This window comes from Vidua macroura, chromosome 10, assembly GCF_024509145.1.
Source record: "Vidua macroura isolate BioBank_ID:100142 chromosome 10, ASM2450914v1, whole genome shotgun sequence".
Lineage (NCBI taxonomy): Eukaryota > Metazoa > Chordata > Aves > Passeriformes > Viduidae > Vidua > Vidua macroura.
In genome coordinates, this window is record NC_071580.1 from 24,138,485 (window position 1) to 24,152,659 (window position 14,175).

The 14,175-nt window shown below is 43.6% G+C and overlaps 1 protein-coding gene across 1 annotated transcript in view; it reads left to right on the forward strand.

Annotated features, from left to right (window-relative positions):
* Nucleotides 1–14,175, forward strand: part of PIK3CB (phosphatidylinositol-4,5-bisphosphate 3-kinase catalytic subunit beta) — an 85,448-nt gene continuing 71,273 nt past the window's right edge. Inside the window, exon 1 of the mRNA XM_053986428.1 lies at nucleotides 1–455. The gene's annotated coding sequence lies outside the window, so the exon portion shown is untranslated. The remainder of the gene's footprint in view (nucleotides 456–14,175) is intronic.

The window sequence follows — 14,175 nt, forward strand, 5'->3', positions numbered from 1 at the left end:
ATCAGTCTGCCACCTGCATCTCTCGGGGGTGTGACTATTTTAGAGATTTTGTAAGCGTATAAACAACCTTCCTCCCTTCCATCTTTTGCTTTATTCTTCATTTCCTTCTGTTCATCTCCATCCTCTCTCACGGTGCTGTGTCCTTGCAGATGTTCCTTATTGCTGGTTTGAGGTGAGCATTGTTTCACAGCTATGAAAGAGCTTGCGTGTGAGACAGAGCCCTCAGGATTTCACAGCACCCCCTGAGCAGCACCATCAGCCAGGCTTTGGCAGCAGCCTGGTTCTCATCTCTGACTCCTGAGCGTTGGTGGTGGCTCAGCAGAGCTTGGCTCTGGAACCCTGAGTGCAACATCAGATCTGCTTCTCGAGGTCATGAGCACAGTGGACTTCAATGAAGAGCTGTGACCAGTGAGGCTGAAATTCGCCATTGAGTCTGTGATCCAGGAACTCACAGGGTAATGTTGTTATTTCTTATTACTTTTCATGGAAGTTGTTCAGATATAAGGAATTTATGTTGAAGGCCTAAATATTTGGGATTATACTTTGTATTTATTGTCAACAGTCAAAACAACATTGGCACTGAAACTTCTGTGGGAAGGTTGTGAACTATTAATTATTTTCAGTCTACTTGGCATAACATGAAGGATTATTAACATAACCAGTCTTACAGGTGATGATAAATTCAACAAGCATTACTTCTACTTTTTTAAGAGGTTGGTTTTTATTCTTATTAATCTTTCACATTGATGCCTTATTCCAGCTGTCAAAATTCCTTTTAGAGGAGACATAAACCTTGTAATTTGCCAGGAAGTTAAGATATTTATTTAAGATAATTTTCCTCTTAATATAGCAACCAGGGTTTTCCTTTTATCTTGTAAAAAGCAAAACTTTGCAACATTACCTCAGTTCTGCAGACCTAGCATTAAATTCTGTTTTACCAATCCATCTTAAGGGGAAGACCATGTCTGTTAAATCTTTGTCTTCTCCTTCAATGAAGCACTTCACTAGTAGGCCAGGAGGAAAATAGTTTTCAGTTGTTCCTATGTATCTACCTTCAATATTGAGTGTAGCACCCTGAATCACAGAGGTCAGCCTGGGAATGGCTGTGAGGCTGGTGAAGGGCACGTGCAGATTTTGGACCTGCTGCTCTACCTGCAGCCTCCTGTGCAGGTTACTCACAGCTCTGACCTGGTGCTGGCAGTGCACGTGGGAGCACTGAGCTGTGAGCAGCTGAGGTTCTGTGGCTCTGGCTGACATCTGCTCTGGAGAATGTGTGTGACTTCCTTGCTGGAGCATGGCATCCAGGCTGAAATGAAAGCCCAGCTGAGAGACCTTGCTCGTTTTACTGCCTCCACTGCATGTGTTCAGGGCGTTTCCAAGCATGGCCTGCTTTGCTGTGCAGTACAAAACAATATTGACTCCAACAGTATCCTGTGGGCTCAATGGCCTTTTGAAATGGAGCAATGAAATATAAATTCATGAGAAAGTAACATGACAAGGCAAATACCTTTTATATTGACTGAAATGTATATGTGAGAAAAGTTAGGCTTCTAATAGTCTAAATAGCTTCCCCAGTGTTATTTTTATTACTATTAAGTATATTTATCTTTTCCCCTGGTGAGCAAGTGTCGAGGGTGTACTTGTAGTTAAAGGAAATTAATCTGGTTTTGCTGGTTACCCACTTGGTCTGGCACCTCAGAGAGTGAGGGTCACTTCCTACTCAGGCTGTTTTATACTGGGAGCGCTGCTCTTCTGGTGAAAACACACCTTTCAGTACCCCACCCTGATAGCTCTTTTATCACTGCCGTGCTGGACTTCCCCTAGTCTAAACAAAGCTTTGGTGCTACTATTTGTGTTAGTTGTTTTTGTTTGAAACACAATGTTTTTTTAGTTTCTCTGAAATCTGCCCTGTGCCTTTCTTCTGATACAGATGGTTTTGTGGTGCTTGATATCATCCCATCACAGCATCACAGGATGGTCTGGGATGGAAGGGACCTTACAGAGCCTTAGAGATCATCCAGTTCCAGCTGGATCCAGAGATCATCATTGTTCCAGCCATGGGCAGGGACAACTTCCACTAGACCAGATTGTTCAAAAAATGAAATGAAATGAAATGAAATGAAATGAAATGAAATGAAATGAAATGAAATGAAATGAAACAAATAAGCTGTCATGAAAAATACTGTTTATCCTAAGCTGAATTTAAGCACAGCCCTAGTGCTCAGAGCAGAGTGCAGGGCATCCCCTACAAGCACCTGTGTTATCTCCACCTGTCTCTAAGTCTTTTGGCTTCAATTAGACAGAAATGTGTAGCAATGTAAGCAATTGCTTATATCCCTCTTTTCAACATGCCTCCACAATTATAATGCTCCACACAAGTAAATATCAAAAAGAAACACCTGTTTCTTGTCTTGACTTTTAACTCAAGTAACATTTCAATGGCAAAGAAATATCTATCCTGGCATTCATCTTTTATGATGTGGTCCAGTGAGTAACAGTGTAAACTGTATTTAAACATAGCAATTACAGAGAACAAAGGGGTGGCTGAGGGAAGCTGGACATGTCTATGCACATTACAGGGCTCTTTCAGAAGGCAGCAGAGTGTCCTCTCAACTTTGGTTCCTAAAATACAGATTGGGATGAGTTTCCTTTGCCCTAATGCTCAGCTCACAGCAACGGCTGCTTCCTCAGAAGGGCTCAAACCATCCTCGACACTGTAGGGAATTTTCTTAGGAATGACCTAGTGACTTCCTAAATTCCCCTCTCAGTTTTTTTACTTGCATTCTTCTTTTCAGATTTTCAGCTGCCTGTTTTACTTACTCTGTTTTTGGTGGGTAGGACAGGAACACGGAAATCCCATTTTTCATTCCCCAGCTGCACAGCCAGTGTGTTACAGTTCCACCTGTGCTGGTGGCGATTTCCTGTTTTAGAAGATTAATTGGAGTTGAGAAATTCTGAGTTCCTCTAAAAGAAACTATTTTCCTTTCCTGTGTGGAAGGGAGATTGCAGTCTTCTGAGGCTGTAAACTTGTTTAGACCCACTGATGTAGCAATTGGTACCAGTTAGAGATACTGGCTGGTTTCAATTCTGTTCTGTGACATCAATGTAAATCTAAGCAGCTGCTGTTGCTCTCTTTACCTCTTTTAGAGGGGGTTGTTCTTGCAGGAAGAGTTTTTTGTCCAGCCAGAAGTTTGTCTCTTGCTCTCTCTTCTCTCTGAGTCAAAAGGCACTGTCTGTATTGTACTATATCTCCAGAAATGATTGCCCTGGTTGACTTCAAAACCTTAATCCTGCAAACAAAAGTGGTTTCTAACATACCTTCCCAGTTTGGATGGCCCTAAGGATTCACGTGCAAACAGCTTTCACTTGTTTTCTGCCCTTTTTTTTTCCCTCTTTTTTCCCCCTTTTTCTTTCCCCCCTGTTGAGGTGGTCAAATGGCCAGCACTTCTGCCTCAGTCACTTAGCTTATCCTGGTCTAGTTCCAAAGCCAGAGGGTGAGGAAATGGCCTTTTTCCTTGGGAATTTTGCTTTGCCAGTTTTTTTGTCACATGCCACATTAAATTGCTTGTTTCTTACCTTGCTGTGAAGTGTATTTGAACATCACTTGCTAAGGAGGGCTGGAGTCTGGCTTCATGCTCACTTTGCTTCTTTGGGGGAGGCAAGATGGGACATTCACAGCTGGCAATTCCCAGATTTCCAGAGTGGCAGGTCTTGAGCTGTTCATCTCTGAATCCAACACACGGGGAGTGCAGAGAGGGGTGACAAGGGACAAGGAGGGACAAGAGGAGGAAGAGAAATAAAGGGGACAGTGTGTCATCTAAAATGAATAGGAGAACATGGGGAAACAGGAAGGAGTTCATGAGGGACATTGAGGTTTCTGATCTTGTTTCTAATTTAGGCATGAGCTATAAAAACATATGTATTTATATATTTCTCATATGACTTGCTTTGAAGGCTAGTAAGATTCTCCATGAATAAAACTCTTTGTTCCTCTCTCTGACCTGTCACATTTAATCTTTTCAAGCAGTTACCATTTAACAGCAACTGTAAGAAGATATTTGAACTGGTCTCCTGATTCCACCCTGGCCCCCAGAACCAGCACAGCAGTCAGAGGTTAATGAGAGCTGGGAGAAATAAACAATTTGGGCTGCGTGTGCCACAGATGCAGAACCTACTGGAGATGGCAGGGCAGCAGAATGAGGGGTTGTCCCAACAGATTTTCAACAGACCCCATCAAGCCCAGATGTGGCATTGTTGCCTTGAGACTACTGTGCATTTGAGACTAAGAAAGAAAACAATTCTTAATAAACACTTGGGAAATACTATTCAAGAGATTTAATTTTTCTCCCCCTTCTGTTTCACGTCAAGGTGGAATTTTGGCCAAAAACCAGACTTTTGTGGGTTTTTTCCACTGTGTACTTAATCTCATGCAGTTTTAAGGAATTAGACTAAAATATATCAGCTTAGCTAGAGAACACTTTTTTTTTCATTTGATGTAACAAAAATAATTTGATAATTATTTCAAAATTCTTGCTGACAAAAATTGGAAAAATAATTTGACAAATGACAGGCCTCTGCTAAATACCTTTGCAAAGGTCACACTCAGCCAGTTTGGAGAAAAAACATGGAAAAAAATTGAGCTAAGGTAGTTCTTTAATAAATTTCCCTTTAATATCATTAACTGGACATCAGATAGGAAAAAAAAAGACAGCAAAAAGATGAATTGGAAACCTTGGAAAATCATATTTAACTAGATGGAAAGACCATAAACAGATGGAATGAAGTGGAAAAGGGCAAAAGGTACAGAAGCTGGCATATGCTGGGGGCAGACTGGCTTGGGAAGATTGTTTGACTCAGCAGGATTTCTGTGTGTGTAAGGTTACAGGTGGGGGTATGTGGGAGCAGCCCTGCAGACCCGGGGTGCCCAACACAGTGTGATCTTCTGGGCATTAAAAAGGCAAATTGCTAATTAGGACACTCAGTGTCTGTCAGAAAACCTGCATGAGGCAAGCACAGTCACTGGGAGCTGGCAATGAACCTGCCATGCAGTGATGCCATGCAGTGATGCCACGCAGTGATGCCACGCGGTGTCCATTGTAGCCTTGGCCTGCAGCAGCCTCCAGTGTGACCCTGGCGTGTTTGGGTGCCAGCAGTGTGAATGACAAAGCCCGTCCCTGATGTGCAGAGCAGCTGTTTGCCATGGAGTGACACTCCAGTGTCCCCTGGAGCAGCACATCCCATTGGCTTGGAAGGCAGGGACAGAGCCCGTTTTTGGGTAAGGCCAGGGAGCAGCAGTGGTGCTCAGCTGGGGTTCCTGCAGGCAGTGCCACAGATGCGTGGGCAGGTGTGTTTGAGAGGTAAGAGTGAGTCAGTCAGCCCAGAAGGATTTATTTAGAAACTTTTTGCCCCAGACAAGATGTGCAGCATGGGACACGGGCTGTTTCTCTTAAGCCACGCGGTAGAAGCCCTGCCAGGTACATCAGAACAGGGTGTGGAAAACCCAGTGTTCAGAGTCCCGCATGCTGCAAGGGACAGCCCCTGCTGGAGCTGTCACCGGCTGCAGGGAGAAACACAAAGCTGCTTTTGTTGAGTCTCCCTGCATTATCATTCTAATTCAGCGTTTACACAGTGCAACAGCCCCACTTCTGTCAGATGCTAACTAACTAGGGTCTGTTCACATTTTTTCATCTTTTGAGGGAGGTTATCACCTGATCTTTAACAACTTGAAATAATCAGTTTTTTAATAGAGTTCATATGGCCAAGGCCACTATGGAACTGCATGACTGTTCCCCCAGCTGCTGTTGTGGGGGAAGGAGAGAAAACAGCAAAAGAAAACCATGCTGTTTTACAAGGCATATTTTATGGATAATTTAGCTGAGCATCATCAGTTCTTAGGTTTGAAAATTATTAAGCCACAAAGTGTAATGTCATGTTCTTTGATAGAAAACCTGACGTGCTGTAACAGGACCTTGTTTTTCATATCTGAGTGTATTTCTTCTTAACATATATCTGTGATGATGGCAATTTAAGATGTGACTAAGATTAGAAGAGGTGAAGTATGGATCTCTCTAATACTTTATTCAGACTTTCTCTGAGGAATATTTAGCATAAGAGCCAAGATTTAAAGGTTAAATAAACATCTTTAAGTTAAATTATCAAGGGAAAAGACTGTTGTTTAAAAATAGTGTTTTAAGAGGTTATTTTGGATCTGTTACATGAAGGAATAAGCATAGGATGTTCTGGAAGTTTTACAGGCGCTATTTCATGAATTGAGATTTTTTTCACTGTGATGTAGAGATTTCTTTTCCTGAATTGTGACTGCTCCAGGTATTTGCTCTGTTGTTAATGGTGCTTCAGAACAAAGGTGCTTGAGAGCTGATACTCTTATCTTTTTTTTTTGCTGTTTTGAAACACCTGTGTAGTCCTCACGGTAACTGAGTCACTGTAACTGAAAATTGTACTTGACAAAAGGAATTCTAAATGTAGCTTAATGGCACGGTAAGGATGTCCTTGAAGTTTCAGTTTCAATGATTGAGTGTCGGTGTCCATTGAGTGGGGGCACTAGAAAGGCTAGGAAGGATTTCTGTGGGATGCTCTCCTGTGATGGCCTCACATCACAGCTCAGCTCTAGCAGCTGAGGTCTGGGTGGATTTGCAGGGTGAGGTCTGGGTGGATCCCTGCAGCTGACACAGGTATGCCAAAGTGCTCTGCTCCAAGATCTGTGGCTGAGCACACAGCAATAAGGATGCAGACCTGTGTGCAGTCAGCTATGTAAACATTTCCATATGCCAAATGTGTACAGCCTGTCATCACCATCCAGTCTTGGCCTTCCTGCTGGATGGGCATGCTCCCAGCTCCTGGTGGGATGTGGGATATCTGCAGAGAGGGCTGGGAGGCTGCTGCTGCCAGACACAGCTTCATGGAGTGTGACACAAGCTCATGGTGTGTGACAGGCTGAGGTCTGGCATTTCTTGCTGTATTGAGAGCCAAAGTGCTGTGAAGTTGCAGGAGGTGTGGATTATACACATCTGTATGTGTGTGCAATGTGCACACCAAGGAGCCCCCTCAGGAAAGCCCCTCCTGGCTCTGAGTGTCCTGTTTTATCCCACCTGCTGCTGCTGTGGAGGCTGTGGCTGGTGCCTGCCTGTTCCCCTGTCCCTCTTCCCCCGTCCCTGTCCAGGCAGGAGCTGGGCAGCACAATTCTGCTTTGGGTGGGTGGAGGGGAAAAAGGACAGTACAAAAGCATTTTCTTTGCTGTCATCACATTCCTCTCTGCACCAGGAATTTATACCTGAGCTTCAGTGCCCTCAGTGCTCAGGATGAAAAATAAACAGCTTTTCAGGTGAACTTTTCAGGTCTTGAGAAGTCTAGACACCACTGGTCTTTCTGAGTGTCCACTTAGCCCTAACATTTTTAGAAGTCTGGAAATAAATAATTTTATTAGTCTTTCATCAAAAAAAAAAAAAAAAAGGTTATTTCACAGCATAAAGAAGAATTAAGGTTGCAGTGAGTTACCCTTTCCTAGGAAAGCAGTAGTGGCTGGCCAAAGCTTTCTCCAAAGGTGTTTCTGGAGGGTTTGGTCTTTCCAGTAGTTCTTCTGTGAGGGAACTAAAAGCAGCAGGGAGTAGCATTTGGAAACCCTTCTTCAAATTGCTCCTTACTGATTACTGGCATTCCTGTGATAGCTGTAATGCAGTCATTACCCATCTCCTGAACAATCTTCTGAGCAGGACAGGCTCCTTCTGGCATGGCTTTTGCTTTCTGCCTGTCCTGATTAGCCCAGACAAAAAAAAAAAAAAAAATCAGCCTGTATCAGTTCCTGAGAAGTGCCCAACAGTTGTCGTGTAGTTGTGACCTGATTTTGGCATAGTGGGTGTAATTCCAGTTCCCATGCTCTCTGCGGTCTTTGAGCAGTCACTGCTGCTGATGTTGCAGTTGTCAGACAGAGCTGGGAGGCCTTTGCTGGGAGCTGGGATGTTGCCATTACTTCTCTTCCAGATGTGGGAGATCAGGTACAAAAGGCTGCTGCTGTGAGCAGGGGGCAGAGAAGGCTTGGAGAAGGTTGTTCACTGGCATTCTGCTTTCCATTTATTGCCTAAACAGGAGCATATTTCTTACTAATTTCAGTGACTTGGATCTAAGTAGTGTTCAGTGCTGCTGGTGTCAGATCCTCAGCTGGGCTGCAAGTTCAATTGCTGGGAAAACAATTATGGAAAGGAACCAATCCAACTCAATCCACAGCTCTCAGCCCCGTGCAGTTAACAGACATCAAATGAAATCATTTATACCTGGAAAAAGTTATAGAAAATGCATGAAGTTATGTGGTAGTAGCTCTCTGGCCACAGAGAGCAACACACAACTTCCCCAGGCATTGTCCTGGTGAAGGCTGTGAGAAGATTAGAGAAACGAATGATAAATAATTCTTATCTTTACTTGTTACACTTGTTGTAAACATGTTGAATGTGTTATAGAGATTTGTTTAGCAAAGGGTAATTTCTTAATTAACTAATAGTGATAGTGTTTGGATTCAAGGACCAGTTGGGTCCACTTGTATTGTGACTGTCTGTAGGTTTCTTGATAAGTATAGTATAATGAAGTGATTGATCAGCCTTCTGAGAATCATGGAGTCAATGCTAATTATTACCCCTTCGGGAATGCCATGTTACAACAAGCTTACCTTCTTGCTTAACAGCTCTGCTCAAACTTATTGCCCAGGCATTTTTCAGAGTGGAATTTGGTGTTGTTCCCTGGGATTTCCTTGGATACTTAATCCTAGGTCAGTCTCTCCTGCAGAAAACCCTTCAAATACCAGTGGAAAATCCCAGAAATTTCCTTGGGCAGTTCTCCCTTGGGACTCATGGAGGTGATTCAAGAGCCCATCTTCATCCTAGTGGTGTGATTAACCATGTCCCCTTTTGGTCAGTTGGCTCAGAACTGCCTTTACCCCTGTTGTGGAGTGTCCCAGACAGTAAAGCAGATTGAAAATATAACAGATTGAAAAGAGCTGTAGCTCCCCTTGGGAAAAGATGTGAAAACGCATATTCTCAAAATTGGGGTGGGGAACACTGTTGGGCAATGCACGACGGGAAGACAAGGCTCGTATAAAACATCCTTGGTGGGAGAGAAAACCCCCACCTTGCTTCCATTGAAATTTGTCATCTGTTCCTGAGACTATTACCAGAAGTGCAATCCTCCTGAGGCACCAGCCACCAGTGGAGGGTGAGGCCAGTCAGAGGCTGTCAGAGAAGGCCATCTCTGAGAGAGCTGAGTTTTCAAGAGGTTTAAAATCTACCCTGGAGATGGGGCACGAGGAAGATTACCAGCCAACGTTTGGTGGGAAGTGCCTCATTAATAATAAGCTTTCGGTGCAGAAGAACTGAGGAAGATGTTTTTCCATTATCACATGGGGGAAGCAATACCAGTTAAGGCAAGGCTTGCAGCAGAAACATTTACTGGAAGTGTTTACATGTTACTTAATACCTTGACATGCATTATTCAACTTGTGTAATATCAGCTGGGGTGGAGCAGGGAGGAATGACTTTGGCAGCAGAATTTGTTTGCTCCCCATGGAATATTTTCCTGGTTGTAGCTACCTTCTTTGGCCATGAGATACATTCCAGGAACAGAAAAAGTGTTCTTGAGCCACATTTTTATGAGCTGCTGGAACGTGCTCTCTTGTGAAGGTGACCTAACCTTGTCCAGATGGCTGCTCCTGCTCTGAGCACTGCCACCCTGTCAGTCTTTCTCCAGAGTGGAACAGAACTGCAACAAAAGCCCCCTGTGAGCCCTCTCCAAGCAGGGGAGAGGGCACTGAAATGGGTGCACTTCTCTTTCTGGAAATAATCCCCACGTTCCCTTGCAGAGGGAGGCAGCAAGTGCACTCTCCTGAGCAAGGCACTTCGGCTGCAGCTCTCCTGGTGTGCCTGGAGGACTTTCTGAACTGCAGCCAAGTGAGCTGTGCCTTTCTGCTGGGGAAAAGGCAGGGAGAGTTCTGCTCACATAAGCAGGGCTGCAGTCACACCGTGAAGGAGAGGAGAAGGAGAAATAGATTGGGAGCGTGAAGTTCAGCAGGCATCTCTGCTTCCCTCATCCACAGACAGCAATGTCATGATTCACCTGCTGGATGATTTTGTTTTGCTGACAAAGCTGTGATAAACAAAGACTTGCCATCATTTGCATATTTGTTTAATCTAAAGGCATGTGAGTCATATTAATGACACTTTCAACTTGTTGTGATAGACTGCCAGGCAGAGTGGGTGAAACACACAGTTTTTGATTTGGTTAATCAGTACTTGGAAACTTCGTAAAAAGTGATTCAGCACAAAGCCTGGAGGTTCCAAAACAGTAAGGCAGGCTTCATTTCTAGTTTTGAAAGGAGTAATAATATACTTGTACTCCCTACGCTGCAACATTTTTTTTTTCCAATGGCATCTTGCCAGACTTAGTAATTTTAATTCTTGTAGACAAAAAATTAGGATGATGCATCTGTAGCTTGAAGAAACTGTCTAAAATATAATTCCTAGAAATAACATGAGTCTTCCTGATTCAGGATGACTGGATTGTCTAGCAACGAAAGGCTAGAAAAATGAATTTTAAAAAATGTACTGGCATTTTAGGAGTATTCCAGGAATCTCTCCTGCACTAGTTGTGCGGTGCCTGTTAATAACTCTGCTCTGAAATGTTCTTTTTTCCAAGGATGGGTCTCATGGCTCTGGATTATCGAAGTTTAGTAGAACTTTGAGATGAAATTATTTCTATCTGCTGCAGCAGGGAACTGAACATTCTTGCTTCTCAGCAATTTCAGCATGTGCTTGTGACTCTGTTTGCACTGATTTATTGTAAGACAGTTTTATAGAAAAATAAACATTGAAATTAGTTATACATGAATTAGCATTAGACTTGAAACATTGTTAATAAGACATCTGTAAACACCTTTCGAAAGCCTATCTGCTATACATATATGTATTTTTGGTAGTCCTTTTAAAAATAGAAACTCATCAGTAGTATTAAAATTACAACACAGTCACCAGAGTAGTTGACAGTTAGAATCTGAGATTTTAGATAGAGATTCACAATAATAGTCCATTTGTAGTTAGAGTTGTTATTTTTAAGGAATGATGATGCATGTAGTATTTGTCGTTTTTCTAGTGCTTACAGATTTTTTAAATTTCACAACAACTTCTTCAGTTTGCCCTGCTGTGTAGGTATAGTGGTGATAAGCAATGAAATTGTTGTTTTGATCACATTTTCCATGGGCTAGTGAAATGTTAATGCAGTACCTGTATCTTATGGTAGCAGCACATTTGCTTTTATCTTTCTTTGGTTTGCACATCACGTGTAACTTGTGCGAGGTGAAGAAAGATTTAGGTTGGAGCAAGTCTTTCCTGGTTTGTCAAGTTGCATGGCCAAATTCTAAGGTGATGCCCTCTGTGCCCTTCAGGTCAGTAAATGTGTTTGACCCAAAGGATAACTACATCAGTGTATTAGAGGGACAAAGACTGTTTTCTCTCTTGTGGCAGTTCTAACAAAACAAAGTCTTGCTAACCATGACTTACACCATTGTGGCTGGACAACGATGTCCTCTGAGAAAACTTGACAAAACATCAGTTGAAAGTCTCCTCAAGGTGAAATTCTGAAATAATACAGTGTTTCATATCCACAGTCATTAAAATGTGTGACAGCCTCAATAGTGTTCCTGATCATTGCTGGTTTTCACAGTTGTCACATCTGCTCTAAGAATTGCCTTAATAAAAAGGCCAGCTAGAAAATAAATATGCAAAGAGGCTGAGAGAGAGATGGATTTCCTGTAATGAATCTTTTTCTAGTCTTTGCCTCTGGCTGAGAATAGTAATATGCCATTAATCCAAGAGATGTAAAACATGCTGTGCTGTGCTTGGAAGGGTGTCAGAAACTCCTCCTGTGAGGATGAGAAGATATTTTATTGCTATTCCAATTGTTGGTTAGCCTAATCATAGAAAGCATTTCAGAAAAAGGGAACTCCTTGTGAAGGCTGATGTTTGATTTTGGTAATTAGCAGATTGCAAAGAGGAGCTGGTAACACAGATGTGTTGAGGCAGGAGGAGCAGCTGTTACACTTGAAGTGCTGTCTCACACATTACAACCTGCTGGACATTGAAGCCTATTTTTAGTAAAAGAATAAATAAGCTGGCTGTGCCCTACTTTTTGTCAAAATGTGTCATGGGATCTTTGTATTTGATTAGAAAAGTTGGTAGAAATAACACAAGGGAACTCGGTCCATCGTCTAAAAACTGCCATTTCTACCAATCCAGTTATGTTAATAAAATTGGTTATGAGTTCAGGCCCACCAAGTAGGCAGAGGAAATGATAGCTGGTGGGAGACTTGTCTGTGTGGGCTGTGAGGTTACATGTGGACAGAAGTCCTGTTCTAGTCAGCACTGGCCTTTCGGATGAAAGAATTTGTTTTGTGTTGATGGAACTATTTTTACAAAGCCTGCGTTAGGAAACTGGAAAAATGAAAGACTTTGTAGAGTTATTTGTATATAAAGGGAGAATGTAGCAGGAAAGTCAGTTGGCCACTTCAGGATGCTGTTGATTGTTGTAAAGGCCTTACTCTTCCTAATTCTGAGTATTTTTTTTTAATCTGCACTTGCTGGTACAGATGGAGGTCCACATACTTAATGAAAAAGCTGTCTTATAAAGTGTGACCATACGTAGAAACCAGAACAGATGCAGAAAAAGATACATTGGCTATGGTATGGAATTAGTGACAATAAGTATTTTCAGTCAGTTTGTCTATAGATTAGTGCCATTAAAATTTTGCTGCTTTATTACAATAGAATTTGCATAAAGTGATCAAAATGCCGCCATTTAAAAGTGCCTGCCTAGGAGCTCCTGCCCATGGGGCTTCTGTGCTTTGGAAGCAATAGGACCATGTGCCTTCTGGCTGTGGGTTTCCATGGTGGGTGGGGGTTCAGTTCCCAGCCCTTCCTGGCACAGCTGCAGCCTCAGGGCAGAGGGACTCTGCAGTTCCCCAGCCAGGGCCCAGGTCTGGGGAGCACCAGGGGAGCTCTGTGGGATCACCAGCACAGCCAGTGCTCCAGGAGAGCCTTGGTGGGGTCAGACCTCCCTCCAGCTCAGACCTGCTGCTGCTCACCAGCTCACACAGCTTGTCTGAACGGGGAAGAGCAGAGAGAGCTGAGCCCAGGAGTTCACAGCAGGGCTGTGTCTGCCCTGGTGGGTGCAGCAGCTGACTGCTGGTGATTCTGGTGCAGCACAGCAGCCTGGGAGGTCAGGGAGAATGAGGAAGAGGCCCTGTATTTCAAGTGTCTCCGTGTTGTTTAAGTTAGGCTTAAAATTTTAAAACGAATGGCTTCAGACACGGAATTCAGCGGGGGGAACAGAACAGTGAAGTGTTAGGGCAGTGCCAGGATGCTGCAGCTGGATTTGAGGGGCTGCTGCAGCTGGCAGAGGGCTTTGCCTCTCTGGTTCCTGTACGCTCTCAGAGTTCTCAGAGAACTTTTCTACTGGATTTTGCTCGTGTTAAACACCTTGGTTTAGCAAAGCACTGTTAAAAGCTGCATGTTCTGGCTGCAGGCTGTTGCTCCATTAGCCAAAGCCAGCATCCCTTTTGTGTGACACCTGCTTTGCAGTCTGGTACTGCTCGGGCTGGCGGCTGCTGCTGCTGCTGCTGCCCCTGCACGGGGCCAGCTGAGACACCAAGGGCAGCTCTTAGAGACACCCAGGGCATGGGGACCACAGCACTGCCCGAGCACCTCTGGGGAGTGTCCTGCCCACAGCATCCAGGTGGTGTGTCCTGCCCACAGCATCCAGGTGGCGTGTCACCCCGCATCCCTCACCATGCCATTAGCACTTCTCCATGCACCCCGAGAGGCCCTGGTGGCAGTGGTCAACTTGGATTTCACAGGCTGGGCTGTTGAATGGCTGCAGAGATGGGGGAGGTCCAGGAGGCCAACTTTCATTTATCAGCTGAGCTGGTACAGGACCATGCTACCCATATATCTTATCCTCTGTCATACCATTTCTATGTGTTGCAGTACTTTAACCTAGGGCATGAAATCATGTATTGGGAATCTCTTAGCATTTTCCCTACAGGAGATTAAATATAGGCTTCAACAGTTAAACCTGGGATTTATTGTACTAAACAAATGGTTTGAAATAGTCACAACCAGTATT